The 26,098-nt window shown below is 41.9% G+C and overlaps 1 pseudogene; it reads right to left on the bottom strand.

The window, feature by feature from the left end:
• Window positions 1-5,371: 5,371 nt before the first annotated feature.
• LOC116904496 lies at window positions 5,372-25,455 on the bottom strand (annotated as a pseudogene).
• Between the last annotated feature and the right edge of the window lie 643 nt (window positions 25,456-26,098).

The following is a 26,098-nucleotide window of genomic DNA, read 5'->3' as shown; positions in this document are numbered from 1 at the left end:
CCAACATGGCCATACCACCTAATAGTGTGACTTCCCAATGGCCAAGCATATTCAAACTACCACATTCTACTCCCTGACACACATAGCCTTGTTCAAACTCATGAGTCTATGGGGGAAACACCTAGCCACAGCACAGTGAAAAAAAATATTTAGTCCAAGTTCAAAAGTCTTCATAGCCTATAAAGTCTCAACAATGTTAAAAGTTCAAAGTTCAAACTTTTGTTGAAATTCCTGCAATCTCTAAACTATAATCCCCTATAAAGTCAAAAAGCATATCTCATACTTTCAACATAGCACATTACCATTCTACAATATCATAGAGAGGAAGTAACTGGACCAAATCAACACCAAACCATCTGATGTCCAACTCTTTTCACCTTTGATGACTGCAACACACTTTTTTCCTGGGCTGGTTCCACTCCTTGAAAGCAGCTTTCCTCAGTGAATATCCCACAGCTCTGAGTCTTTAACATCTTGGGGTTTCTAAGGCAACTTTAAGTCCACAGAGTCTTGTTCCAATGTCTGGGATCCACACATGGTCTTCTGGGCTCCCCTGAAGGGCTTGGATCACTTCTTCACTCTGCCCTTAGCACTCTAGGCTCTGGTTGACTCTACTCCACTGCACTGCTGCTGCTGTTCTTGATGGCCGTCCCATGAGACTGGCATCTCCAATACACTGCGGCAACTAGGATTCACCAATAGCCTCTCATAGGCGCTCTCCATGGTGCCAAGCCTCAACATTTTTGAATCACCCCTCAGTCCTGGGCTGTCAACTGCAGCTGCAGATACACCTTCATAAATTGCCTTTCCTGGCCTCTCACAGTGCCAAGGCTCAGCTGCTCTTCATGACCCCTTCATGCTTTCAAAACCGGCCCACCTGGGTGATTCTTACACATTCCAGATGCAGCACAGGGTACAACCTTGGTTAGCTCTGGAACACAGCTTCTCTGTTTTCTCAGAAAATGCTTCCCAGAAGATTTTACTTCCGTGATGTTGGTTTCTTCTTAATCCCTGCTAATTTCTTAGCCCCAGATAACCAGCATCAATTGCCCCAGTAGTCCCTTCTATTCTTGACTCTAACGCCAGAGGCACATTGCTGAAGCTGCCAAGTTCCCCTGCTTGCTGGGGCTGGAACATGGCCTCCTTGTTCAATCATATCCCACCAGCTTTCTGTTTTCCAACTCTCACTGTGTAAGCTTGCTCTGGAACTTGCTCTGTAGACTAACTGTGAACTCAGAGATCTGCATGTCTCCTGAATGTTAGCATTAAAGGAATGTACCGCCACACCTGCACCTAAGTCTTTTTTTTTTAACCTTTTCACAATATCTTTACAAGCTTTGGATTTTGGTTCATTCCAGATATTGTCAAGCTGACAACCAAAAATAGTCATCACAATCCATCACTTGCAAATTTGACCATAACCACGTCATGGCAGGAAGCACGGCATTGGTTCTGGAGGAGCCAAGAGTTCTACATCTTCATCCGAAGGCAGCCAAGAGGAGGATTTGCTGTGCACTGAGTGAAGCTTGAGCATAGGACCTCAAAACCTACTCCCACAGTGAGACGGCCCCTCCAACAAGGCCACACCTCCTAACAGGGTCATTTCCCATGGGTCAAGGCTATTCAAACCACCAAATAACCTTCTCATAATTTGCTTTTGTCACAGTATTTTATCATAGAGACAGAAAAATTACTAAGACATGGGCAAAGGGTCGTAGCCTCTCTGGATGAAGGCTGAGAAAGATGGCATTTGTTTTATTTTGGTAGTGAGTTTTAAAACAATTCTCCTATGTCGTCCTAGCTATCCCAGTACTTGTTATTTAACTCAGAATGGCCTCGAACTTTTGGAAATGCTCTGGCCTCATCATTCAAAGTGTTCAAGCATACACCACCATGCCTGCCTGTAGGGAGATGTATATGTAGGGTACATGTGTAACCACATTTCAGGGGATCTCTTACAAAGTACTGAACCTTGGTCCAAAGGCACGTGTGGAGGTCCAGGAAGTTGGGCAGGCTTTGAAACACCACTATGGCAGTGTGAGTTGATATCTAGTTCCACACACATCTACCATGCATCCTGTCAAAGGACACCTGCATCAGGGTAGCTCCATATTTTGTTCCTGTGACAATCTGGCACCTTGTGGTTAAAGGGTCTCTTAGATCTCTCTTCCCCAGTGATCTGTTACACGGATTTTATTTTTTGTCTGACAGGTACATTCTATCTAGGCATGATTTCAGCTCCAGGGGTGGTGGTGGTGGTGGAGGTGGTGGTCTGATTCTGTTTATTGTTTTCTTTTCTCTCAGCCTCTTTTCCCAACAGAAAGCCCCCTTTATTGTACAGTTCTATAATATCAGAAATTAGGAGGCAGAAGTAAGAAGATTGCCTACTGTTCAAGTCCAGACTGGGCTACATAATTCTATGCCAGTCCGGGCTACAATAAGTAGACCTGTAACAAAAACAAAAATGAAACAAAAATACTCAAGAATCCAAAGGAAGCCAGATGTGGTGGCACACACCATTAGTTCCAGCATTTAGGAGGCAGAGGCAGGGGAATCTCTGTAAGTTCATGGCCAGCTGTTTCACAAAGCAAGTTACAGGTCACCCAGGGCTGTTATAAAGGAAACCTGTCTTGAAAGACAAACCAACGACCACCACAACAAACAAATAAACAAACAAAAGAGAAACTAAAGTAAATAAACCAACGAGTGATGGTTAGTTTTGTTGGGTTTGTTTGTTTGTTTGTTTGTTTGTTCGTTTGTTTGTTTTTCCGGAGCTTGGGACTGAACTCAGGGCTTTGCGCTTGCTAGGCAAATGCTCTACCACTGAGCTAAATCCCCAGCCCCGTGATGGTTAGTTTTAATTGTTAATTTGATACAATCTTAAATCACCTTTGGAAGAGAAACTCAACTAGAGATTGCCTAGATATAGTTGGCCCATCAGACATATTTCAGGGTGGTTGTCTTGATTACATTAAGTGATGTGAGAGGACCCCATCAATGTGGGTTGCACCATTCCCTAGGCAGGTGGTCCTTGATGAAATACAAGTGAAAAGGGCAAGCTGGGCAGCAGATGGGCATTATTTTACTGAGTTATTGACTGTTTTAGTCAGGGTTTTTTATTGCCATGAAGCGATGCCATGACCATGACAACTCTTATAAAGGCAAACATTTAATTGGGGTTGGCTTACAGTTTTAGAGGTTCAGTCCATTTGCATCAGGTGGGAAGTATGGAGGCATACTGCTGGAGAAGAAACAGATGTACTGCATCTTGAACTAAAGGCAGCCAGAAGGAAACTGTCTTCTTCAGGCAGCCAGAAGGAGGCTCTGTTCTACACTGAGCAGAGCTTGAACATAGGAGACCTCAAAGCCCAGCTACACAGTGGCACACTTCCTCCAACAAGGACACACCTCCATAAAGTGCACTATGCATGACCAGCATATTCAAGCTACCACTCTCACCATTCTGGACTCTGGGTGAGATGTGGCCAGCTATTTTAACTTCCTGCTGCCTTGATCTCTCTACTCTGATGGACTGTAACCTGGAATTGTTAGCTAAAATAAACCCTATCTATAACCATTGAGTTATTTGTACCACGGCAATTTCTCATAGTAGAAACAGTGTGGAGCCGGATACACGTGTGCTATTGTGCCCACTTCTACTGGCCAGTCCCACTTCCTAAGGGGTCCACAGTCTTTCAAGCAGAACCACCAGCAGCTCAGGACCCATGTGCAGAACATAAGCCAGTGGTGGGAGGGGGGTACTACATGTGCAAACTGTAAAGACGTTCAAAATGAGAACTCTTAAAAACACATAACCACCAAAACAATAGTAAGAAAAAAAGAAAGGAAATGGAAAAAAGAAAGACTTTAAACCCAATACTCAGCAGGCAGAGCCAGGTGGATCTCTGTGAATTCCAGACCAGCCCGGTCTATGGAACTACAACAGCCAGGGCTACACAAAGAAACCCTGTCTCAAAAAACAAAACAAACAACAAAACAGAAACAACCATACCTGAAAGGTTTATCAATTCATCCCAGTCCAATCCCATCCATTTTATAGTTGTTTTACTGAAATCCTCACCTCTGCTCCTTTGGATGATACAGGATGCAGGTAAGTTCACAATGTACGCCTGGTTGGTGTGTCTCTTTATTCTTTTTAATCTGAGAGCCCCTTGGCTCTCACCTTTCATCCCTGTAGTGACTTTATTGAGGAGGATCAGCCATCTGACCTGCTCACTCTGAGTCTCACTTTCAAAGGGCCAGCAGCTCATCCAACTGCCCTTCGAAGTGCTGATTTCAGGTGAGTCACTCTGCCCAGGTGATATGGCTGCAGCCCTCTACTGACCATACTTCCAAGACCGAAATGCTTGTCCTGAAATCTTTTTAAAATACATTCGTTCGTTTGTTTGTGTCAATGATGGGAACCAAACCCAGGAACCTTCACATGCTAGGCAAACACTGAACCTAGGAGATACATTTTCAGACCCACCCTGGTTTTAATTTATATATATATATATATATATATATATATATATCAAAAATACTCCCTCAGATTCTGAATTTTAAAATCACTTAATGCCCAAATCAGTTTCTATCTCCCATGTTTTGAAATTTATAGCATTTTCTGCAAACACGCTTTTTTCTTTATTTCGTTTTTTGTTATTTATTTATTTATTGATTGATTGATTGATTTATTGATTGATTTCTGACAGGGTCACACTGCTTGGCCTGGAGCTCACTATGTAGATTAGGTTGGCCTTAAATTGCCAATTGCCTGCTTCTGCCTCCAGAGTGCTGGGGTTAAAAGTACGTGGTGCTATGCCCAGTGTGTGATGTGTGTGGCAGGGAGGGAGGGGTCATGCATCCCAGTGGAGGTCAAGAACAACTTCAAGGCGTCTGTTATCTCCTCTCACCGGGATGTGGGTCCCAGGGTGTGGCACCTTCTACCCTTGTTTCGTGCCTAAAGAGACTTTGTCTCAGGGTTCTTGGAAAAATAAGTTGTAATGGGCTCTTAAAACATTGAGCTTAATGGAGTTAATAGACTCAATAAATTTAATTAAAACATTGAGAATGCAAGCCCCTATGAAAAGCAGGAGGAAAAGGGGGACCAGCGGTTCCGCTAAAGCAGTGAGTAAGGCATTTAGCCAAGAGGACCAATTGGAAAAGTTATCAGTACATCTTCCGTGTTCTTCCCTATCCAACAGGTTTTGTTTTATTTTGGTAAGGTTTCTTGGACTATCCCAGATGCACAAAAACAAGTTTCTCTCAAAGGAAATTTACTTTTGACCTAAGCACTCTAGCCTGTTAAGGAGGCAGGGACAACTGTACTGTTTTCTCTAACTACTTCCAGCTGAGATTGTGGTGTCAGTTGTCAGGGAGCCTCAACCTGCTGGTCAAAAGCTGGGCAATGGGGCACTTTCAGAAGCATCTGATTAGTTGTTCCAGCTGAAGGGACAGGGAACAATTATATCAGCTGGACTGGTTTTCATCAGATTTCAGCAGGTCCAGAACTCAGCAGATTGACTTAGCAGGTTGCAGTTGAAGAATGTTCCCTGGAATCTGTTCAGACAAATAAAGACTGAAGATGGGAGTTAAACTCTCATAGTAATTGAGAAAGGGGGAGGAATACCAAACCCAGAGGGAAATCCCATCCTCAGGAATGAATGGGTGCAGAAACTTACAACATGCACTGTACTTATCAGGAGTCCATTTGGCCTGGGACAGATGGATCCAAGCTTTATGGTTTCTTTGATTCCCAGACATTTATATGAATTTTTGGTATATAAAAAGAGATATATTAGTGTTACCATTGTATTGAAATCCATATGGTAGGGAAGTCAGTTAACAGGTATCTGTATAACAATAGAAATAGATTCATGCCTTTAAGTCCCACAAAAAGCTATGGTTTTAGGATATAGTAAATAGACAGGCAGAGAATGGCAGCTTTAGAGGTTACAGGACTATTGCATGAAATACTTAAAAAGCACCATCCCACACTACTGCGGGATGGCCACTCTCTGACCCCATGGTCTCACAATTTCTGCCCAGTGACTACCTAGCCACAAAGGACAACCTCACCTGCAGGTGTTAACACTCAGTTTCTTCTTCGATTCCACAAGTGGGGAGCTGTTAGGAGCATGTCTGTCTCAACAACAGACGAATAATGAATAAATAACATTAAATGTCATAGTTCATGGATTTCTGACATTTTGGAAAACCATCTATGTAAAGTAATCTGGACTGTTTTCCATTAACTACTCAGGTGTTTCTAAATAAAATATCTTGCAAGCATCCTAGCAATTAACTCAGAGCAAGAATTTGCTATCTGGCCTTTAACTCAAAGGCTTAATCATCTCAGATCAGTTTATAAGACAGGACTGGGTCTAAGCCTTGTATTCTTAAGTGTGTTGGGTAGGCACAATGCCTATATGAGAGTAAGAATATTAATCCCAACTTTATATAAATAAAAAATTCATACCAATGAAAACCTTAAATTTGTATCAAAATAAATTCTGTACCAAAGTAAGAAATTATGACTTCAACTCAGTAGCTATTATACAGATTTCTACCAAGTGAGGTTATGCATGATCAATTCTAGCTTTTTCCTCCCTGTTCAAATTATGACCATTTCCAAACTCCCCAGAAAGACAATCCTAGAATAACCACCTCTAGACCCCAAGCACAGGGAACTGGGACAATGACTCTTCATAACTTCCTCCAGCTGTATATGGGCATTGAGATATCATGGAAGGGGTTGGAGGATGGGGAAAATGGGGAGTTGGTTGGCCTTAAGAAGGCCACACAAACAATTGTTATAGTCTCTGATGTCTGTGTCCTGCTGGATCTGGCTGAAAGTCTCCGAGATCAGGTGTTCAAACAGGTCAGTTCAGCATGTCTGATGATGAGACTCACAAAGACTGAGTAGTCGGTAATATTCAAATCTCAAAACAAAATTTTAGTCCCATCAAGATATCTATATGGATTGTGTTAGCCTGTGTAAGACGTTCAGACTAGTTAGGATGAAATTCTGCTCCAATCATGTCTTCATTTGTGCCATGTGAGGGATGGCACAAAGAATATTTTTGTTTGATTCAACTGAATTTATATTCAGGCAGTCTGCCTCTACCAAACTGATCCGTATAACTCTGGAAGATACGTAGACACTAATCTCCTTTTCTAAACATGCAAAGATGAAACCTTTCTCCCACATCTGCATATCCTTCAGTTGGCAACCAGGAAAGCTTGTATCCTGTCTTCTCTTCCAGAGGAATAATAAAACAACCAAGAACTCATAATCCTACTCATTTTGATTATAAAAACAATGCACAACAAATGAAGTAAACTGAACAAGTACTGTATGAGCCTACGTTAGGCCTCTTCCAATTTGTCACGCCAGGAAATTAACCCAAAATTCCCGTGGAGCCCACGAACAAAGAACATGAGTTTCCTGCAGACTGTATCATACTATCCATTTGTTGCGCTCTCTGCCTAGAGCCACAGACGTCTATTTTATTAATATCTGTTATACCATCTATCTGTTACGCTCTCTTCCTCGAGCCACAGACATTCGTCAATACCTGTTCACAGCACGATATTATCACTGTTCTCTACTTAGAAACCAGTAATTTTCCCTATCCTAGTTCTGAACTGCAGGCAAAATCCCCCATGTGATTTGGACAAAATCTATATATAAATCTATCGTAAAAGCAAATAATCCTAATTTTACAAAATTCACAGTTCAATCGATATCTGCCCCAAGAAGAAGGCAGCTTCCATTCTCTGGCTCGGTGGCTCAGAGCGGCCATCTTGTCTCTTTTCACAGCAGGGGACCTCAGAGCCATCTTTCTTTGTTTCGAGGTTCCCTTGCTTAATCATCATGTGACTCGGCTCTGCCCTGCTCACCAAACCTCCAAATTTGTAACTAAATTTCTAACTCTAGGCTAAGAAATCCATTTCTAGTGGATTCTTGCCCCACATTAGGCACCATTTGCTGCATGAAATATTGAAAAAGCACCATCCCACACTACCATCGGCTACTCTGTGGCACTGGCAGTCTCACTGCCTCCATGGCTAGCCCCATGGCTAGCCCCGTGCAGCAACCGCCCATCTCGAGACTCTCCTGCTGCAGATTCTGCTCACATCCCCAGCCATCTGCCCCCTGTGGTTAGCGGTCACAAATTCCTGTAATCCGGTAAAACCCAAAACTCAAGAGGCTTGTAATTTATCAATCAGATTTATATCACTAAATTTTCACCCCACAAAATGTCCATACAATGAACTCAGAGCCAATTGATACAAACTGCTCACCGACATAAGACAAATTGTCCTGTAATTATCCATCTCTTTCTCTTCCTCCATCTTCCTTCCTTCTCTGTCTCTCTGTGCCCACCTTCCTTTTCCACTGCCCAATCACAGGCTCTCACCTTACCTCGTGCCCGCCCTCACCTGCATATAGACAGCAGTCCACACAGGACTATTCAGATAGTTTACCTGATCTTGATTAGGTTTGTTAATTGTTGTCTTTCTAGAAAATCTCCATTTCATTTAGAATTTCCACTTTTGTGGAGTACAGGCTTTAGAAACAAGACCTAAGATTTCTTTGAATTTCCTCAGTGTCTGTTATGTCTCCCTTTCATTTCTGATTTTGTTCATTTCGGTACCGTCTCTCTGCCTTTTAGTTGGCTTGGCCAAGGGTTTGTTTATCTTGTTGACTTTTTCAAAGACTTGGTTTCATTGACTCTTTGTATAGCTCGCTTTGTTCTAATTGATTGATTTCAGTCCCGAGACTATTTCTTGTCCGTCATCTACTCCTACTGCATGCATTTACTTCTTTTTTCCCCTGGAACCCTCAGATATGTTTTTTTTTTTTTTTTATTAACTGGAGTATTTCTTATATACATTTCGAGTGTTATTCCCTTTCCCGGTTTCCAGGCAAACATCCCCCCCCTCCCCTTCTTTATGGGTATTCCCTCCCCATCCTCCCCCCTTGCCCCTCCCCCAACAATCTAGTTCACTGGGGTTCAGTCTTAGCAGGACCCAGGGCTTCCCCTTCCACTGGTGCTCTTACTAGGATATTCATTGCTACCTATGAGTTCAGAGTCCAGGGTCAGTCCATGTATAGTCTTTAGGTAGTGGCTTAGTCCCTGGAAGCTCTGGTTGCTTGGCATTGTTGTACATATGGGGTCTCAAGCCCCTTCAAGCTCTTCAGTTCTTTCTCTGATTCCTTCAGGGGGTCCCGTTCTCAGTTCAGTGGTTTGCTGCTGGCATTAGCCTCTGTATTTGCTGTATTCTGGCTGTGTCTCTCAGGATCGATCTACATCCGGCTCCTGTCGGTCTGCACTTCTTTGCTTCATCCATCTTGTCTAATTGGGTGGCTCTATATGTATGGGCCACATGTGGGGCAGGCTCTGAATGGGTGTTCCTTCAGTCTCTGTTTTAATCTTTTGCCTCTCTCTTCCCTGCTATTCTCAAATCAGTGGTTTGCTGCTGGCATCGCCTCTGTGTTTGCTGTCTCGTCTCTGTTTAATTTCTGTTTCCATGATCTGTCCATTGATGAGAGTGGGGTGTTGAAGTCTCCTACTATTATTGTGTGAGGTGCAATGTGTGTTTTGAGCTTTAGTAAGGTTTCTTTTATGTATGTAGGTGCCCTTGTATTTGGGGCATAGATATTTAGGATTGAGAGTTCATCTTGGTGGATTTTTCCTTTGATGAATATGAAGTGTCCTTCCTTATGTTTTTGATGACTTTTAGTTAGAAATTGATTTTATTTGATATTAGAATGGCTACTCCAGCTTGCTTCTTCCGACCATTTGCTTGGAAAGTTGTTTTCCAGCCTTTCACTCTGAGGCAGTGTCTGTCTTTGTCTCTGAGGTGTGTTTCCTGTAGGCAGCAGAATGCAGGGTCCTCGTTGCATATCCAGTTTGTTAATCTATGTCTTTTTATTGGGGAGTTGAGGCCATTGATGTTGAGAGATATTAAGGAATAGTGATTATTGCTTCCTGTTATATTCATATTTGGATGTGAGGTTATGTTTTTGTGCTTTTCTTCTCTTTGTTTTGTTGCCAAGACGATCAGTTTCTTGCTTCTTCTAGGGTATAGTTTCCATCTTTGTGTTGTAGTTTCCCATCTGTCATCCTTTGTAGTGCTGGATTTGTAGAAAGATATTGTGTAAATTTGGTTTTGTCATGGAATATCTTGGTTTCTCCATCTATGTTAATTGAGAGTTTTGCAGGAAACAGTAACCTGGGCTGGCATTTGTGTTCTCTTAGGGTCTGTATGACATCTGTCCAGGATCTTCTGGCTTTCATAGTTTCTGGCGAAAAGTCTGGTGTGATTCTGATAGGTCTGCCTTTATATATTACTTGACCTTTTTCCCTTACTGCTTTTAATATTCTTTCTTTGTTTTGTGCGTTTGGTGTTTTGACTATTATGTGACGGGAGGTGTTTCTTTTCTGGTCCAATCTATTTGGAGTTCTGTAGGCTTCTTGTATGCCTATGGGTATCTCTTTTTTTAGGTTAGGGAAGTTTTCTTCTATGATTTTGTTGAAGATATGTACTGGTCCTTTGAGCTGGGAGTCTTCACTCTCTTCTATACCTATTATCCTTAGGTTTGATCTTCTCATTGAGTCCTGGATTTCCTGTATGTTTTGGACCAGTAGCTTCTTCCGCTTTACATTATCTTTGACAGTTGAGTCAATGATTTCTATGGAATCTTCTGCTCCTGAGATTCTCTCTTCCATCTCTTGTATTCTGTTGGTGAAGCTTGTATCTACAGCTCCTTGTCTCTTCTTTTGGTTTTCTATATCCAGGGTTATTTCCATGTGTTCTTTCTTGATTGCTTCTATTTCCATTTTTAATTCCTTCCACTGTTTGATTGTGTTTTCCTGGAATTCTTTCAGGGATTTTTGTGTCTCCTCTCTATGGGCTTCTACTTGTTTATTTATGTTTTCCTGGAATTCTTTTAGGGATTTTGCAATTCCTCTCTGTAGGCTTCTACTTGTTCTCTAAGGGAGTTCTTCACGTCTTTCTTGTAGTCCTCCAGCATCATGATCAAATATGATTTTGAAACTAGATCTTGCTTTTCTGGTGTGTTTGGATATTCCGTGTTTGCTTTGGTGGGAGAATTGGGCTCTGATGATGCCATGTAGTCTCTGTAGGTTTAGCTCTCCCTCTCACGGGATTTGGGTGCAGAGAACTGTTTATCCGGTCTGTTTCCTTCAGGTTCCGGCGGTGTCTCAGGCAGGGGTCCTGCCGCTCCTGGGCCCTCTCCCACGGGAGCCCAGAGGCCTTATACAGTTTCCTCTTGGGCCAGGGATGTGGGCGGGGTGGGCAGTGTTGGTGGTCTCTTGTGCTCTGCAGCCTCAGGAGTGCCAACCTGACCAGGCGGTGAGGTCTCTCTCCCACGGGGCTTGCTCAGATATGTTTTTAATTTGCCAGTATGAGACCTCTCCAATTTCTTTATGAGAGTACTTAGTGCTATGAGCTTCCTTCTTAGCACTGTTTTCATAGTTTCCCATAAGTTTGGATATGTTATATCCGTATTTTCATGACATTCTGGAAGGTCTTTAATTTCTTCCTTTCTTCTCTCTCTCTCTCTCTCTCTCTCTCTCTCTCTCTCTGTGTGTGTGTCTTTCTTTCTTTCTTCCCTGATGCAGTGATCATTGAATAGAGTTGTTCAGTTTCCATGAGTGTGTAGGCTTCCTGTTGCTTCTATTGTTGTTGAAATCCAACTCTGATCCTTGGTGATATGATGACAGGCATGGAGTTATTTAAACCTTGTATCTGTTGAGGCTTGCTTTGTGACCGATTATATGTTCTACTTCGGAGAAATTCTGTGAGGTGCTGAGAAGACAGTATACTCTTGTGTTTGAGTGAAATGTTCTGTTAGGTCCAATTGTGGGATGATGGCACAGGTGAGGCAGGTACAGGATAGAATGAAGCCTGTCATTGTATGAGAAGGAAGGATGTATGGAAGAAAAGTTTGAAGGAAGAGGAGGAGATGGGAACGGAGAAGGGAAGAGACAACAGAGTAGCCATGGGACAGCACGGAAGCTGATGTTAAGATTCCATGCTGTATCTTTACAGGTTGTTATGAATGTTCTTAAGGGATGGATGTGTGCAGGGCTTTGTATGTTTAGGTGGGCAATTATATCTTATCAATTGGATCAGAGGTTATTGTGTTGTGTGTTCTTTCATGTAGTGATTTAAGTGTAAGAAAGTGTGCGGCGGCTAGGGACACCGAGCCACCATGGAATTAGGATGTACTTGTCTGGCATGGTGGCAGCCTGCCTTGGGAACTGGTTGGGTAGAGAAATTGTTGCCAGTCTCAGAGAGAGGCCTTCGGCAGTGTGATATGGGATGGAGCAGAGTGGGTGAGACGCTTTGCTGACTGAGATTAGATATCTGTCAGATTTCTTGGGGCACTATGGTGCTGGACCTAGTGGGAGATAAAAGACAGAATTTTATTTTTTATATTTTTACAACAACATCCAATTGAACCATAACCTCTGTTAGTTTCATTATTTCTCTGTCTAGTTTCTTTTTCAATGACCTGTCCTTAGGTGAGAATGGGGTATTGAGGTCTCCCACTATTAAGGTATAGGGTTGGATGTGTGATTTAAGCTTTGGTAATGTTTCTTTTATAAATGTGCTGCGGGTAAAGAACAAAGCCCTCATTCTTCCATTGTCCTTGTATAGACCTCCAACAGAAGGTATGGTCCAGACTAAGGGTGTGCCCCAAGATCTGGATTTATTGAATATCAGTCTGGATTAAGAGTGTGCATCATACCACGTCAAGATGTGAATCAAAAGCTTGTTTTTTCCAGCCTAAAGATCTGGGTCACAGGTGTTTCTTCCTTTTCTGGATTGCAGTTCATTTTAGATATAATAGAGTTGAAAATCAAGAATAGCCATCGGAACTCACCCCTTACCAATTTAACCCAAATTGTATCTCATGTGCAAATGAAAACAAAACCCAGGTTATACATACATCAAACATGATATAATCATCCCTCATACAACTAAAAATGCATAAACAATAATCAGGTCACAATAATATCCAATATGATAAAGCTTATTTATACAACCTCAAATGCATTGAAAATTGAATAGGTCAGTGTCTCTTGGAAAATATCCTTTTAGTATCTCAAACTTAAATATGATAACCATAAAAATTCTTTTAATTGATGCTAAAGAAATTGAAATACTCATGTCAATTATAATCCTCACTTCTGAAACTGGTCATGTGGCCTTAGGATGATATTTATATCTACTTCTCATTATAGTTCATTTTGTATGTCAGCAGGTCCAGGATCCTTTCCTGGAGGAGTGACCCATATCTTTATTCATAATGGGTCTATGTCTTTTGTCATCCTGCTTAGATTAGGCTGTTGTAGATTCCTATTGAATTTAATCACAGGACATGGTAGTACTAAGAGGTGCCCTCAAGTATCTCTTTTGGTTGGTGGTTCAGTGTTTGAGAACACAAAGGGTCCAGGTTAGTTGATTCTGTTGGTTTTCCTGTGGAGTTCCTACCACCCTAGGAGCCAAAACCCTTCCTCATATTCTTCCATAAGAGTCCCTTAGCTCCATCCATGGTTTGTCTGTGGGTGTCTGCAACTGAGTGAGCTGCTGGGTGGGTCTTAGTTTGAGTCTGATTGCTGTGAAGAGTCCCAGTGACCAAGGGAACTCTGAAAAAGACAAACATTTAATTGGGGCTGGCTTGCAGTTTCAGAGGTTCCGTCCATTATCATCATGGTGGGAAGCACCACATCCTACAGGCAGACATGGTGCTGGAGGAGCTGAGATTTGTACATCTTAATCCAAGACAGCAAGGTGATGACTCGTCTACTGGCAGCCAGGAAGAGGGTCTGGATCACAGCGGCCAAACTTGAGCATATATATATGAGAACTTGACAGTGTCCCACTTCCTCTAATAAGGCTTCGGCTCCTCAAAGAGGGTCACACTTCCTAACACTGCCTCTTCCCATGGGCCAACTGTATTCAATCCACCACAATTACAACGAAATCCACGAGATTTAAAGAATAGACTTGGCCGCTGCCGCCGCGGAGAGCCCATGGGCAGCACCCCGCGAGCGAACTTGAGCCTCGGGACCACAGGTAAGACTAACTTATCTGCTGCAAGTGACTTGCCTGGTGGAATCGGGACAAACAGAGGCAGAATTCCTCTAGGACCCGGGCCCGTCCTGTGTTTACGGAAGTCCCACCCCCCTCCTCCCGGCCGCAGCAGCTCTCTGCTCCCAGAGCCCGTGGGAGACAGACCTTACCGCCTGGTCAGGTGGGCACTCCTGAGGCTGCAGAGCGGAAGAGACCACCAACACTGCCCACCCCTGCCCACATCCCTGGCCCAAGAGGAAACTGTACAAGGCCTCTGGGTTCCTGTGGGGGAGGGCCCAGAAGCGGCAGGAGCCCTGTCTGAGACACCGCCGGAACCTGAAGGAAACAGACCGGATAAACAGTTCTCTGCACCCAAATCCCGTGGGAGGGGGAGCTAACCCTTCAGAGAGGCAGACACGGCTGCGAAACCAGAAGAGACTGCTCGCTGCACACATTGCTGATTCCAGAGGAAAACACCGGAGGCCATCTGGAACCCTGGTGCACGGGGCTCCCGGAAGGGGTGGCGCCAGATCTTCCTGGTTGCTGCCACCACAGGAGAGCCCCTGGGCAGCACCCCAGCGAACTTGAGCCTCGGGACCACAGGTAAGACCAACTTTTCTGCTGCAAGTGACCTGCCTGGTGAACTCAAGGCACAGGTCCACAGGAACAGCTGAAGACCTGTAGGGAGGAAAAATTACACGCCCGAAAGCAGAACTCTCTGTCCCCATAACTGACTGAAAGAGAGGAAAACAGGTCTACAACACTCCTGACACACAGGCCTATAGGACAGTTTAGCCACTGTCAGAAATAGCAGAACAAAGTAACACTAGAGATAATTTGATGGCGAGAGGCAAGCGCAGGAACCCAAGCAACAGAAACCAAGACTACATGGCACCATCCAGACCCAATTCTCCCATCAAAACAAACATGGAATATCCAAACACACCAGAAAAAGCAAGATCTAGATTCAAAATCATATTTGACCATGATGCTGGAGGACTTCAAGAAAGACATGATGAGACTCCCTTAGAGAACAAGTAGAAGCCTACAGAGAGGAATGTAAAAAATGCCTGAAAAATTCAGGAAAACATAAATAAACAAGTAGAAGCCCATAGAGAGGAGACACAAAATCCCTGAAAAGAATTCCAGGAAAACACAATCAAACAGTGGAAGGAATTAAAAATGGAAATAAAGCAATCAAGAAAAAACACATGGAAACAACCTGGATATAGAAAACCAAAAGAAGAGACAAGGGCTGTAGATACAAGCTTCACCAACAGAATACAAAGAGATGGAAGAGAGATCTCAGGAGCAGAAGATTCCATAGAAATCATTGACTCAACTGTCAAAGATAATGTAAAAGCGGAAAAAGCTACTGGTCCAAAACATACAGGAAATCCAGGACTCAATGAGAAGATCAAACCTAAAAGGATAATAGGTATAGAAGAGAGTGAAGACTCCCAGCTCAAAGGACCAGTAAATATCTTCAACAAAATCATAGAAGAAAACTTCCCTAACCTAAAAAAGAATGCCCATAGGCATACAAAAAAAAAAAAAAAAAGCCTACAGAACTCCAAATAGATTGGACCAGAAAAAAACACCTCCCATCACATAATAGTCAAAACACCAAACACAAAATAAAGAAAAGAATATTAAAAAGCAGTAAGGGAAAAAGGTCAAGTAACATATAAAAGCAGACCTATCAGAATCACACCAGACTTTTAAGCAGAAACTATGAAGGCCAGAAGATCCTGGACTGATGTCATACAGACCCTAAGAGAACACAAATGCCAGCCCAGGCTACTGTATCCTGCAAAACTCTCAATTAACATAGATGGGAGAAACCAAGATATTCCATGACAAAACCAAATTTACAAATATCTTTCTACAAATCCAGCACTACAAAAGGATAATAAATGGTAAAGCCCAACATAAGGAGGCAAGCTATACCCTAGAAGAGGCAAGAAACTAATCGTCTTGGCAACAAAACAAAGAGAAGAAAAGCACACAAACATAACCTCACATCCAAATATGAATATAACAGGAAGCAATAATCACTATTCCTTAATATCTCTCAACATCAATGGCCTCAACTCTCCAATAAAAAGTCATAGATTAACAAACTGGATATGCAACGAGGACCCTGCATTCTGCTGCCTACAGGAAACACACCTCAGAGACAAAGACAGACACTACCTCAGAGTGAAAGGCTGGAAAACAACTTTCCAAGCAAATGGTCGGAAGAAGCAAGCTGGAGTAGCCATCTAATATCAAATAAAATCAATTTCTCAACTAAAAGTCATCAAAAAAGATAAGGAAGGACACTTCATATTCATCAAAGGAAAAATCCACCAAGATGAACTCTCAATCCTAAATATCTATGCCCCAAATACAAGGGCACCTACATACATAAAAGAAACCTTACTAAAGCTCAAAACACATTGCACCTCACACAATAATAGTAGGAGATTTCAACACCCCACTCTCATCAATGGACAGATCATGAAACAGAAATTAAACAGAGGCGTAGACAGACTAAGAGAAGTCATGAGCCAAATGGACTTAACGGATATTTATAGAAACGTTCTACCCTAATGCAAAAAGGATATACCTTCTTCTCAGCTCCTCATGGTACTTTCTCCAAAATTGACCATATAATTGGTCAAAAAGGCCTCAACAGGTACAGAAAGATAGAAATAATCCCATGCGTGCTATCGGACCACCACGACCTAAAAGCTGGTCTTCAATAACAATAAGGAAGAATGCCCACATATACGTGGAAATTGAACAATGCTCTACTCAATGATAACCTGGTCAAGGAAGAAATAAAGAAAGAAATTAAAAACTTTTTAGAATTTAATGAAAATGAAGGTACAACATACCCAAACTTATGGGACACAATGAAAGCTGTGCTAAGAGGAAAACTCATAGCGCTGAGTGCCTGCAGAAAGAAACAGGAAAGAGCATATGTCAGCAGCTTGACAGCACACCTAAAAGCTCTAGAACAAAAAGAAGCAAATACACCCAGGAGGAGTAGAAGGCAGGAAATAATCAAACTCAGAGCTGAAATCAACCAAGTAGAAACAAAAAGGACCATAGAAAAGAATCAACAGAACCAAAAGTTGGTTCTTTGAGAAAATCAACAAGATAGATAAACCCTTAGCCAGACTAACGAGAGGACACAGAGGTGTGTCCAAATTAACAAAATCAGAAATGAAAAGGGAGACATAACTACAGATTCAGAGGAAATTCAAAAAATCATCAGATCTTACTATAAAAGCCTATATTCAACAAAACTTGAAAATCTGCAGGAAATGGACAATTTCCCTAGACAGATACCAAATACGAAGTTAAATCAGGAACAGATAAACCAGTTAAACAACCCCATAACTCCTAAGGAAATAGAAAGCAGTCATTAAGGTCTCCCAACCAAAAAGAGCCCAGGTCCAGATGGGTTTAGTGCAGAATTCTATCAGACCTTCATAGAAGACCTCATACCAATATTATCCAAACTATTCCACAAAATTGAAACAGATGGAGCACTACGAACTCCTTCTATGAAGCCACAATTACTCTTATACCTAAACCACACAAAGACCAACAAAAGAAAGAGAACTTCAGACCAATTTCCCTTATGAACATCGACGGACAAAATACTCAACAAAATTCTGGCAAACCGAATCCAAGAGCACATCAAAACAATCATCCACCATGATCAAGTAGGCTTCATCCCAGGCATGCAGGGATGGTTTAATATCTGGAAAACCATCAACGTGATCCATTATATAAACAAACTGAAAGAACAAAACCACATGATCATTTCATTAGATGCTGAAAAGCATTTGACAAAATTCAACACCCCTTCATGATAAAAGTCCTGGAAAGAATAGGAATCCAAGGCCCATACCTAAATATAGTAAAAGCCATATACAGCAAACCAGTGGCTAACATTAAACTAAATGGAGAGAAACTTGAAGCAATCCCACTAAAATCAGGGACTAGACAAGGCTGCCTCTCTCCCTACTTATTCAATATAGTTCTTGAAGTTCTAGCCAGAGCAATCAGACAACAAAAAAGGAGGTCAAGGGATACAGATCGGAAAAAAGAAAAGTCAAAATATCACTATTTGCAGATGATATGATAGTATATTTAAGTGATCCCAAAAGTTCAACCAGAGAACTACTAAAGCTGATAAACAACTTCAGCAAAGTGGCTGGGTATAAAATTAACTCAAATAAATCAGTAGCCTTCCTCTACAAAAAAGAGAAACAAGCCGAGAAAGAAATTAGGGAAACGACACCCTTCATAATAGACCCAAATAATATAAAATACCTCGGTTGTGACTTTAACCAAGCAAGTAAAAGATTTGTACAACAAGAACTTCAAGACTCTGAAGAAAGAAATTGAAGAAGACCTCAGAAGATGGAAAGATCTCCCATGCTCATGGATTGGCAGGATTAATATAGTAAAATGGCCATTCTACCAAAAGCGATCTACAGATTCAATGCAATCCCCATCAAAATACCAATCCAATTCTTCAAAGAGTTAGACAGAACAATTTGCAAATTCATCTGGAATAACAAAAAACCCAGGATAGCTAAAACTATCCTCAACAATAAAAGGACTTCAGGGGGAATCACTATCCCTGAACTCAAGCAGTATTACAGAGCAATAGTGATAAAAACTGCATGGTATTGGTACAGAGACAGACAGATAGACCAATGGAATAGAATTGAAGACCCAGAAATGAACCCACACACCTATGGTCACTTGATTTTTTTACGACAAAGGAGCCAAATCCATCCAATGGAAAAAAGATAGCATTTTCAGCAAATGGTGCTGGTTCAACTGGAGGTCAACATGTAGAAGAATGCAGATCGATCCATGCTTATCACCCTGTACAAAGCTTAAGTCCAAATGGATCAAGGACCTCCACATCAAACCAAATCACTCAAACTAATAGAAGAAAAACTAGGGAAGCATCTGGAACACATGGGCACTGGAAAAAATTTCCTGAACAAAACACCAATGGCTTATGCTCTAAGATCAAGAATCGACAAATGGGATCTCATAAAACTACAAAGCTTCTGTAAGGCAAAGGACACTGTGGTTAGGACAAAACGGCAACCAACAGATTGGGAAAAGATCTTTACCAATCCTACAACAGATAGAGGCCTTATATCCAAAATATACAAAGAACTCAAAAAGTTAGACCGCAGGGAGACAAATAACCCTATTAAAAATGGGGTTCAGAGCTAAACAAAGAATTCACAGCTGAGGAATGCCGAATGGCTGAGAAACACCTAAAGAAATGTTCAACATCTTTAGTTATCAGGGAAATGCAAATCAAAACAACCCTGAGATTTCACCTCACACCAGTCAGAATGGCTAAGATCAAAAACTCAGGTGACAGCAAATGCTGGCGAGGATGCGGAGAAAGAGGAACACTCCTCCATTGTTGGTGGGGTTGCAGACTGGTACAACCATTCTGGAAATCAGTCTGGAGGTTCCTCAGAAAATTGGACATTGAACTGCCTGAGGATCCAGCTATACCTCTCTTGGGCATATACCCAAAGGATGCCCCAACATATAAAAAAGACACGTGCTCCACTATGTTCATCGCAGCCTTATTTATAATAGCCAGAAGCTGGAAAGAACCCAGATGCCCTTCAACAGAGGAATGGATACAGAAAATGTGGTACATCTACACAATGGAATATTACTCAGCTATCAAAAACAACGAGTTTATGAAATTCGTAGGCAAATGGTTGGAACTGGAAAATATCATCCTGAGTGAGCTAACCCAATCACAGAAAGACATACATGGTATGCACTCACGATAAGTGGCTATTAGCCCAAATGCTTGAATTACCCTAGATGCCTAGAACAAATGAAACTCAAGACGGATGATCAAAATGTGAAGGCTTCACTCCTTCTTTAAAAGGGGAACAAGAATACCCTTAGCAGGGAAGAGAGAGGCAAAAGATTAAAACAGAGACTGAAGGAACACCCATTCAGAGCCTGCCCCACATGTGGCCCATACATATAGAGCCACCCAATTAGACAAGATGGATGAAACAAAGAAGTGCAGACCAACAGGAGCCGGATGTAGATCGATCCTGAGAGACACAGCCAGAATACAGCAAATACAGAGGCGAATGCCAGCAGCAAACCACTGAACTGAGAAGGACCCCCGTTGAAGGAATCAGAGAAAAGAACTGGAAGAGCTTGAAGGGGCTTGAGACCCCATATGTACAACAATGCCAAGCAACCAGAGCTTCCAGGGACTAAGCCACTACCTAAAGACTATACATGGACTGACCCTGGACTCTGACCTCATAGGTAGCAATGAATATCCTAGTAAGAGCACCAGTGGAAGGGAAGCCCTGGGTCCTGCTAAGACTGAACCCACAGTGAACTAGACTGTCAGGGGAGGGCGGCAATGGGGGAGGGTGGGGAGGGAACACCCATAAGGAAGGGGGGGGGAAGGGGATGTTGCCGGAAACCGGAAAGGGAATAACACTTCAAAATGTATATAAGAAAATACTCAAGTTAATAAAAAAAAAAAAAAAAAAAAAAAAAAAAAAAAGAATAGACTTACAGCAGAGCTGAGAAGGCAAGGGAACACCTGTGACATAACAGAAAATACTGTGGTTGGAAAAGAATGGCAAAAAGGGCTTCAAGTAGGTAGATGGGACAGAGATGGACAGAAAGGAGGAATCAATCAAATCCCATGACAACTGAATATAATAAAACAATTTATTGTTTAGTACTTCATAAACTTATAAAAACAAATACATACACGAAGAATAAAATATTTTCACATAGTAGCATTCTATGTAGTGTATTCAATTCTTACTCATAGGCATTAAAAAATTAAAGTTGTCCTTCCAGTCTGAACCAGTGCCCCGAGCAGACCTTGGGCACTGGCTCTGCACCCATTTCTACAATACCCAGAGGGAGCCTGAATGCTCCCTCTCCCAGGTGCTCTGAAACACCCAGGTTCACAGGAGAGGCCACAACATCTTTCCCCAAACCCAGCGTAACTGGAACACCCACACCAGCCAGAGGCATGGGTTCTTTCTAGTTTGCACCTGTGCCCAGAGAAAACCCAGAGCTCTGGCTCTCCCCCGACTCCTGCAACACCCTGAGAAAGCTTGACTCCCATGAGCTCTGACACAACAGGATCCTACAAGCTTGGTCACACCAGGAATTCAGGATCCCAGAGGCAGCTAGACTCCCAGGAACTCTGACACACCCAGGATCTCAGGATCCCAGGGTCCCAGAATCATAGGATCACAGAGACAGCCAGACTCTGGGGGAGTTTCGACAAAACCAGGATCACAGGAAGGATAGGCTCCAGTCAGAGACAGCAAGAGCAGGTAGCACTAGAGATAACCAGATGGCGAGAGGTAAGCACAAGAACACAAGCAACAGAAACCAAGGCTACTTAGCATCATCAGAACCCTGTTCTCCTACTATACCACATTACACCAGAAAAGCAAGATTTGGGTTAAAAAAATCACATCTTATGATATAATAGAGGACTTTAGGAAGGACATAAATGATTCTCTTAAAGAAATACAGGGCGACACAGGAAATAGGTAGAAGCCCTTAAAGAGGAAACACAAAAGTTTCTTAAAGAAACAGGAAAACACAACCAAACATGTGAAGGAATTGAATAAAACCATTTAGGATCTAAAAATGGAAATAGAAACAATAAAGAAATCACAAAGGAAGATAACCTTGGAGATAGAAAACCTAGGAAAGAGATCTGGAGTCATAGATGCAAACATCACCAACAGAATACATGAGATATAAGAGAGAATCTCAGTGGTAGAAGACACCATAGAAAACATTGACACAACAGTCAAAGAAAATGTCAAATGCAAAACCCCAAAACATCCAGGAAATCCAGGGCACAATGAAAAGACCAAACCTAAGGATAACAGGTATAGAAGAGAGCAAAGATTCACAACTTAAAGGGCCAGTAAATATCTTCACCAAAATTATGGAAGAAAATTTCCCTAACATAAAGAGATGCCCATGAACATATAAGAAGCCTACAGAACTCCAAATAGACTGGATCAGAAAAGAAATTCCTTCTGTCACATAATAATCAAAACACTAAATGCACAAAACAAAGAAAGAATATTAAAAGCAGTAAGGGGAAAAGGTCAAGTAACATATAAAGGCAGACCTATCAGAAGTACACCAGACTTCTCACCAGAGACTATGAAAGCCAGAAGACCCTGGGCAGATGTCATACAAACCCTAAGAGAACACAAATGCCAGCCCAGGCTACTATGCCTAGCAAAACTCTCAATTATCATAGATGGAGAAACCAAGATATTCCATGACAAAACCAAATTTACACAATATCTTTCTACAAATCCAGAGCTACAGAGGATAATAGATGGAAACCTCCAACACAAGGAGGAAAACTACACCCTAGAAAAAGCAAGAAAGTAATCTTCTTTCAACAAGCCCAAAAGAAGAGAGACACACAAACGTAACTCCACCTCTGACAACAAAAATAGCAGGAAGCAACAATCATTTTTCCTTAATATCTCTTAACATCAATAGACTCAATTCCCTAGTAAAAATACATAGTCTAACAGACTGGATACATAAACAAGAACCAGCATTTTGCTGCGTAATGGAAATGCACTTCAGTGACAAAGACAGACACTACCTCAGAGTAATAGGCTGGAAAAAATTTTCCAAGTAATGGTCTGAAGAAGCAAGCTGGAGTAGCCATTCTAATAATGAATATAATCGATTTTGAACTAAAAGTCATCAAAAAAGATAAGGAAGGACACTTCATATTCATCAAAGGAAAAATCCACCAAGATGAACTCTCAATTCTAAATATCTATGCTCCAAATGCAAGGGCACCTACATTACTAAAAGAAACTTTACTAAAGCTCAAAGCATACATTGCACCACACACAATAATAGTAGGAGATTTCCACACCCCACTCTCATCAATGGACAGATCATGGAAACAGAAACTAAACAAAGACACAGAAAAACTAACAGAAGTTACGAACCAAATGGATTTAGCAGATATCTATAGAATATATCATCCTAAAACTTTAAGAATAGATCTTCTTCTCAGTAACTCATGGTACCTTCTCCAAAATTGACCATATAATTGGTCACAAAAGAAACCACAAGATATACAAGAAGATTAAAATAGTCCCTTGCATCCTATCAGATCATGGTGGACTAACAGCTAAATAGTACTCCATTTTGTAAATGTATCACATTTTCTGTATCTATTCTTTTGTTGAAGGACATCGGGTTGTTTCTAGCTTCTGGCTGTTATAAGTAAGGCTGCTGCGAACTTAGTGGAGCATGCGTCCTTGACACATTTTGGAGCATCTTTTGAGTATATGCCTAGGAGTGGTATAGCTGGGTCCTCAGGCAGTACTATGTTAAATTTTCTGAGGAACCTGAGTATTTTTACCAGCTTAAAATCCCACCAACAATGGAGGAGTGCTCCTCTTTCTCTACATCCTCACCAGCATCTGCTGTCACCTGAGTTTTTTATCTTAGCCATTCTGACTGGAGTGAGGTGGAATCTCAGGGTTGTTTTGATTTGCATTTCCCTGATGACTAAGGATGTTGAACATTTCTTTAGGAGCTTTGTGGCCATTCGATATTCCTAGTTGAGAATTCTTTGTTTAGCTCTGTACCCCATTTTTAATAGGGTTATTTGATTCTCTGGAGTCTAACTTCTTGAATTCTTTGTATATATTGGATATTAGGCCTCTATCAGATATAGGATTTGTAAAGATCTTTTCCCAATCTGGTGGTTGCCATTTTGTCCTAATGATAGTGTCCTTTGTCTTACAGAACTTTTGCAACTTTATGAGATCCCATTTATCGATTCTTGATCTTAGAGCATAAGCCACTGGTGTTTTGTTCAGGAAATTTTCCCCAGTGCCCATGTGTTTGAGACTCTTCCCCACTTTTTCTTCTATTAGTTTGAGTGTTAAAAAAACAAAAAGGAAGGTTCTGCTGCATTCTTGGAAGGCCATGAGTGTGGAGAGGGGCTGTTGAGTAAGCCAGGGGCCAGAGTGGCTTGTGTTGGTTCTATGGGTGTTGTGGCCAGGGTCAAATGTGCCCACACTTGGCTGGGCATTGAGTCTCAGCTGCATGTCTCTATGAAAGACCTCCTTTTGAAGAAATTCTTCTAGCTGAGATCCCAGAGGGTCATCAGGAACCATAAATATGTCTCCCACAAACATGTAATGAAGCAGTCTTTTTGTAATAATTTCTCTCCAGGACACCTACTCAGTCACAAACTTTCCAAAGTCATCATCTGTTACAACTATACCCCCAGCCTTGTCTGCTAAGTGTAGCAGGAACCTGTCGTCATGAGAAGCAATTCTTTGCCCAAAGACCTTCCAGGCAGGAATTAAAGCTAATATCCCACGCTCCTGAAGCTGGCTTAAGAAGTGCTGTTCTGTGACTCCAAGATCCTTTCTTGTTCTCCACTGTGCAACAAACACAGATGTTTCTGTTGCTGGTCCTCCAAAAATATCAACTGTACTGCAATGGCTTATGACACGGCAACTAAGAACTTGTTCAGACCATGGCGAATTGCAACATTACTCCTGTCTTTTACAATATGCTTCAAATCTGTTCTCCCTGGTTGTTTTTTTAATTCTAGTTTGTATAGTATTTTTAGGGTGTCTTGAAATCTTTGAACCCATGTGTGTGATAAACACATATGATTTGAGGCTCCTGATATCCATGCCTCCGTATCTGAAGTTGGCAACTGGAGTAGTGGCAACAGTATAGAAAGTTGGGGATCATTTGGCTTCTGTTGAAGAGAGCTGCAACAGCCAGAATGTTTTTCATCGGCCAGTGTACTGGCTGGTTTATGTGTCAACTTGACACAAATTGGAGTTACCACAGAGAAAGGAGTCTCAGTTGAGGAAATGCCTCCATGAGACCCAAATGTAAGGCATTTTCTCAACTAGTGATCAAAGGGGGAGGGCCCAGCCCATGGTGGGTGGTGCCATCCCTGGGCTGGTGGTCTTGGGTTCTACAAGAGAGCAAGCTGAGCAAGCCAAGGGAGGCAAGCCAGTAAGTAACATCCCTCCATGGCCTCTGCATCAGCTCCTGCTTCCTGAGTGGCTTGAGTTCCAGTCCTGACTTCCTTTGGTGATGAACAGCAACATGGAAGTGTAAGCCGAATAAACCCTTTCCTCCCCAGCTTGCTTCTTGGTCCTGATGTTTGTGCAGGAATAGAAACCCAGGCTAAGACAGCTGGCTTCATTTTATTTGGAAGCAAATTTTCTGTTGCTGTTGAAAACCATTTTCAGGCGTTTGTTATGGGGCAACTGGGAAAGCTACTAGGGCTGGTTTCCTTTCCTGTTTCTTTAAGAGTCGGTGCGGAAGGCTCAGTGGGTTGTCTGTCTTGATCCTCAGTTTTATCAGGTACTGTAAGTGCATAATTAAGTACTTCCTGTGCTCTTTGTTCCAGTCTTTTGTCTCTCAAGCCTTTGTACTATTTTTCCTTGTTATTCAGCTATTTTTTGTTGTTGCATGGGTAAATTTTCAACCTTTTTTTGAAATTGTTTTCTTGTTGTCTCTTTCCAATCTCTTTTTTGGGGAAACATATAAAGTTCACAATTGAAAGCAGGTAGAGATTTTCTCCAGCAATCACAGTTGCAGTAAGTACCGGGGTGGCTTTCCTAAGTATTGCACGTATCCCCTCGACTCTTACCCTTCGTTTTAAGGGGTCTGAAATGGAATGTTCCAGTGTAATGCAGGAGAAGTCTTCCTATACAGTCAAAATGGTCCTTTGTGCTGTTTTACTGTGATTCACCTGCCCTGTTCCCATCTTGGGACAGGCCTCCATTTTAAAGGAAAAAATACAGCCTGAGCACTTGACCCAAGCTACCTCCAAGTACCTGGAAGGACTGCACAGCTTGTCCTTGGCAGAGTTACTGCCTAGCTACTTCCT

The sequence above is a fragment of the Rattus rattus genome, chromosome 6 (assembly GCF_011064425.1).
Source record: "Rattus rattus isolate New Zealand chromosome 6, Rrattus_CSIRO_v1, whole genome shotgun sequence".
Taxonomy (NCBI): domain Eukaryota; kingdom Metazoa; phylum Chordata; class Mammalia; order Rodentia; family Muridae; genus Rattus; species Rattus rattus.
The sequence above is the reverse complement of the archived record's forward strand: the minus strand, read 5'-3'. Positions and strand labels throughout refer to the sequence as shown.